Source organism: Oncorhynchus gorbuscha, linkage group LG15, assembly GCF_021184085.1.
Source record: "Oncorhynchus gorbuscha isolate QuinsamMale2020 ecotype Even-year linkage group LG15, OgorEven_v1.0, whole genome shotgun sequence".
In the NCBI taxonomy this organism is placed as follows: domain Eukaryota; kingdom Metazoa; phylum Chordata; class Actinopteri; order Salmoniformes; family Salmonidae; genus Oncorhynchus; species Oncorhynchus gorbuscha.
In genome coordinates this window covers 39,698,139-39,704,192 of record NC_060187.1, presented here as the reverse complement: position 1 = coordinate 39,704,192, position 6,054 = coordinate 39,698,139, and positions in this window count along the sequence as shown.

Below are 6,054 nucleotides of genomic sequence, written 5' to 3'. Positions count from 1 at the left end.
GAACCGTCATTGTTTGCTGCCTGCGTTCCAGGGCTGGATAGCAAATTATTCATGCATGATTTGAATAAATGCAAATTTGTCTGTCTCCTTTCTGGCACAGTTACAGGTACCTATGGCAACCGCGCCTCCACCAAGCACCCCTGTCCCCGCCCCACTCTCACAATCCCAGGCCCCCTCCGCCCATTTTATTGCCTGGTTCTATTGTTTAGATTGTGGCGATACCAGGGTGGCTGCTCACTGTAGGGTGGCAAGGTATCCCAGAATTCACAGCCAAGGTCAAGGGCAGAAGGAGGGAGGCAGGGAGGCAGAGAGGTAGGGAGGCAGAGAGGTAGGAATGCAGAGAGGCAGGGAGGGATAGAGACAGGGTCCTCTCACCAGCCAAGCGGTCTGTCAGTCAGTCTGTCAGGCTGCAGCAGACACCCAGGTTTACACCCACTGGTGTATATCATTAACTGGAGGGGGGTGAGGTGGCGCCATCGCTCCACATTGGCCACAGTATCATCTCAACCATACTTTGAGGATTACAGCACATGCGCAGTCCATTTAGTGGACCGACTGAGGCAATACCACTCCTCTCATCTTTTGAAACCCGTGGCCAAAGCACACTGAAGCAAATGCATTTGCTGAATAAAAGATTCCGAGATAACGCAGAAGGTGAAGGTATACATTTTCTGGCTGGAATTTGCCTGGTAATTTAAGGGACTACTACAATTGTTGTTTTAAATGTAGTTTAAAAAAATATATTTCTAAAATGAATTGAGATATCTGCAATGGTTATCTGTGCTTGTGAGGCAGGTATGCCCTTAAGTGCAGCGTCAGTTCAGTTCAGCTCTGACATCGTGACACCTCACAGGTTGACTTATAATTGCTAAGCTTTGGTAAAAAGCTTTAGGGAATAAAAACATTTATATCAAAGAAAGAACTCAAGGTTGAAAGTCTCTATGAAATGATGCATGAGTCGGCTGAACTGCAGTTTTTCTGTGTAACTACAAAGACTGGAATGGGTTTGAGCCCAATTACGATGTTCTAAAATAATTAAAATAGAATGTATCTTTTGAAGACGTGTAAGATATTTTCATGATATTTATTCAGCCACTGTGGTCCATTGCCATAGTGATATCAAGAGCTTGGGACTATAAGGTTCTATCTGCAAAAAGACGATTCTCAGACAATTGGCTTGAAAGTACAGAACACTCAACAGTTTAAAAGGGGTCAGCAATTTTCTTTATCTTGTGTTCTTTTGAACTTATCAACATGAATTGGGGGTATTTAGAGTACTATAAAGGTAAAGAACATTGAACAGAAAAAGTCTGTGTCAATAACTTAAATGTTGCCAAAAATGCTTTATAGAACCTCATAGTCCCAATCTCTCTTTTTTTACTCCGCTGCAGTTTTGCATTGTAAATGTACTTTTAATCCATATATTTGCATATTTCAAGACGTGGCATATGAGGGTGGGACTGGACCATACCCAATGGACTGGGCCATACTTTTCCCATCAATCATTTTGAAAAACACTTTGAGGTAAAAACTGTAACTCAATTGATTCTTCATCGTTAAGACAGTGGATGAATCAAATGCACTATTATTTAAATATTGAACAAATTTGGGCTACAGAGAGAAACATAATAGTGTCATTTGAGGCCATATGGCATTGTGCTACAAGCACTGGAAAGGTCCAGGGGATGAAGGATGAGTGGGAGTGTGGTTGCGAGACATATGTGATGTGTATTGTTGGGGTAGGAACAGGTGGGTCTGAGCAGGTGTGATGTCATTGATGTTCGAGTCTGTTTATTGTCTTTTGTTTATGTATGTTATGTTGTTAGAAAATACAATTTTACAACAAAAAATTTAAAAAGATTTGCACTGCACACTGGTGGGTGTAGAAACGTGTATAAAGGTCTAATGTTAGTAATGACAATGATCCTACTAAAACCCCACAGTGACCAGTGTGAAGGTCAAATTCAGGGCAGGCAGGCAGGTTGTGATCGGAGACTGAACTAACTATCGACTGCCATCTAGTGATACTTTACTTCAACCTACTGCCTATGGCTCCAATGCCACAATCAGAGGTCAAGTCAACATATAACGAACAATGGTACTTTCTAATGATTTTCTAATGAAAAACTACAATTACTTTAATATTATTTTCCATTTGGGCAGTTATTTCAGGTCAACAAATTATGACTTGACTTCCAGTCTACCAGATAATAAAATGTCTCGGGGTTCTGCACATACCGTGTACCGTTTCAGCCACAGCTTTCAGTTTGCTGAACACTTGGCTCCACCTTGTGGACAAATTGAGATATTGTTTTGTGTTACGAAAATACGTATATTTCATGCACGGTAGTGATTAAATCAAATCAAGTTTTATTAGTCAAACGTGCCGAATACAACAGGTGTAGTAGTACTACCTTACAGTGCTCACTTACAAGCACAGTCGATCGCGCGCCGGACCTCGGGCTAGAAGGACGAAGGTTCGAGACCTGCTCCTTGCCTGTTTCATTACAATATTAATAAGAATAAGAAATAAAAGGAACAAGTAATTAAAGAGCAGCAGTAAAATAACAATAGCGAGACTATAAACAGGGGGTACAGGTACAGAGTCAATGTGCGGGGGCACCGATTAGTTGTACTTGAGGTAAAATGTATATGTAGGTAGATGCATAGATAATAACAGAGAGTAGCAGCGGCGTAAAAGAGGGGATGTGGGGGCAATGCAAATAGTCTGGGTAATCCATTTGATTGGATGTTCAGGAGTCTTATTGGCTTGGGGGTAGAAGTTAAGCCTCTTGGACCTAGACTTGGCACTCCGGTGCGGCACTAAGGTGGCTGGTGTCTTTGACCATTTTCAGGGCCTTCCTCTGAGACATCCTGGTATAGAGGTCCTGGATGGCAGGAAGCTTGGCCCCAGGGATGTACTGGGCTGTACGTGCTTAGTGCCTTGCGGTCGGAGGCCGAGCAGTTGCCGTACCAGGCAGTGATGCAACCAGTCGGGATGCTCTCGAAGGTGCAGTTATAGAACCTTTTGAGGATCTGAGGACCCATGCCAAATCTTTTTAGTTTCCTGAAGGGGAATAGGTTTTGTCGTGCCCTCTTCACAACTGTCATGGTGTGCTTGGACCATGTTAGTTTGTTGGTGATGTGGACACCAAGGAACTTGAAGCTCTCAACCTGCTCCACTACAGCCCCGTCGATGAGAATGGGTGTGTGCTCTGTCTTCCTTTTCCTGTAGTCCACAATCATCTCATTTGTCTTGAGCATGTTGAGGGAGAGGTTGTTGTCCTGGCACCACTCCTCCAGATCTCTGACCTCCTCCCTATAGGCTGTCTCGTTGTTGTCGGTGATCAGGCCTACCACTGTTGTATCATCGGCAAACTTAATGATGGTGTTGGAATCGTGCCTGGCAGTACAGTTATAAGTGAACAGGGAGTACAGGAGGGGACTGAGCACTCACCCATGAGTGGCCCCTGTGTTGAGGATCAGTGTGCCGGATGTGTTGTTACCTACCCTTACAACCTGGGGGCGGCCCACCAGGAAGTCCAAGATCCAGTTGCAGAGGGATATGTTTAGTCGGTTCGGTAGTCATTTAGGCAGGTTTGCTTAGTGTTCTTGGGCACAGGGACCATGGCGGTCTGCTTAAAACATGTTGGTATTACAGAATCGGACAGGGAGAGGTTGAACATGTCAGTGAAGCCACTTTCCAGTTGGTCAGCGCATGCCCTGAGTACAAGTCCTGGTAATCCTTCCCTTTGTAGTCTGTAATGGTTTGCAAGCCCTGCCACATCCAACGAGTTTCGGAGCCAGTGTTGTCAAGGGCTACAAACGAAACTGTGTACTGTTGGGGGTACTCGTGGACCAGGGTTGGAAATCATTGCTATGAATAAGTCTCTCTGGATAAGAGCGTCTGCTAAATGACTTAAATGTAAATGTAAATGTAATGAATCATTCATAAAAAAATATTGCAATTAGATGTCAAGTTTAGTAATTAATACAGGATGTGTTTGTAGCATCATTTGTGTTGATCAATGGTTATTTCACATATACACTGATCTCGAGAAGTACGTTTCTTAGTATATTAATATATTCAAGACATCAATATCAAGTCAAACAAATCCTATTTTATTGGTCACATACACATATTTATCAGATGTTATTGCAGGTGTAGTGAAATTCTTGTGTAAAGTATCAATAAACATAGAAACAGATTTATAACAAACTGGATTTCCTTCACAATAATACTACAGACTACAGACGATAGAAAGACTACCTTAATATTAGAAATATACTGATTATATATTTATGCCTTAGGCTACATGTAGTGGGAAAATATGGATGATATCCATTAGATTCCAGTTAGACACTACAAATCTATATTTATAGACACCAGATAGTGAAACTGTGCAGTCAGGCTGATATGATTACTGACTGTGAAGGAGTAGCTTTCACTGTAAAATGAATGAATGTATTTATTGTGTGTTTATATATCTAGGATCCTAGGTAAATTGTCAATCCATTATCACATGCAAATCCAATAAACTCATCTTTATTCATCAGCACAACCTTTAACTGTTGGTTTGAACGTTGGAATGAGTGACATGTCCCTTTATTGTCAGCTGACTGCTTGCGAGCCTTGCTAATATGCTGATTGCACACACCTGTGGCCTCCTGCCTGAAACGCTTCAGTTTGTTTAAATGGAAGATGGCACTCAGTGTGTGTGAGGGACTGCAGGCATGTTGTTAATAAAAATAAACTATTTATGATATCACCCTCTCTGTCTCATCAACGTGAGGGCATTATTGCACACCGACGGTCAGGTCCAATGGATAATATATATATATTTTTTTACAGATGTTATACTAATGCAATTGCTCAGATAAACAAAATATAACAATACAAAAAAACTTTTCTTAATAAACAACGGGTAAAAATGATCACTAGTTTTAAAAACTCACCTTGCAGAGGAGAATGTCACAGGGCCTTTCTCTAAAATGTTTTATGAGATTGACACATTGGGAGGGATCTCAGACTATTCCTCCATACAGAATCCCTCCTTGCTCGATATCCTTCGTCTGCCCTCTTCAATTTAAACCAGTCCGGAGACTGAGATGTTGATTTTTGTGGTCAATTAACCATTACTTTGTGTATGTTGATGTGTGCTTGGGGTTATCATCTTGCTGGAAGATCCACTTGTGGCCAAGTTTCAGCATCCTAGAAGAGGCAATCAGGTTTTGGGCTAAAATGTCCTTGAACTGGGTAAAGTTCATGCTGCCGTTGACCTTAACAAGAGCCCCAGAACCAGTGGAAGCAAATTAGCCCAATAACATCAAAGATCCACCACCATGTGGAACAGTAGGTGTTTTTTTCTCTTCATATGCATCATTGTGTGGAAGCCTAGGGCTTTATTGTAGTGTCATCTGACCATAGCAAAGGTTCCAAACCAACTGCCAATGCCGTTCAGCAATCTCCATTTGTTAGATGACATGACAATTGAGCTCTTAGTCCACGCACACCAGTTAATTGACCACACAAATCAACATTTTGCAATGGCCATCAGTTTCTAGACTTGAACCACATGGAAAAACCTGTGGTTTTAATTGAAAATGGTAGCCCATAAGCGCAGATGAAGGAAATCAAGGATCTGGAAACATTCTGTATGGAGGAATGGTCCAATTTCCCTCCCAATGTGTTCTCCAATCTCATCAAACATTGTAGAAAAAGGCTCAGTGTCGTTATCCTCGCGAGGAGATGTACTGAAAACAAGAAGTGTGGCACTAATTTTCACCTCTTTTTTTGGAGAAAAAAATATTACTTGATAAACAAAATCTCTGTCACTGAGCAACTGTATTAGTATACAATAGAATTCTCATTTTTGAGCATACATTATAGCTCAGTATTTGCTCAACTTTATCAAGGGTGCCAATCATTTTCCTGACAGTACATTCCATCTTGGCACATCATAAAATTGACATTTTTAACCGTAACAAAACAGAAACAAGCTCCTTGGAATAAGACTACATTCCCAACTACCAGCAACCAAGAAACTATTTTCT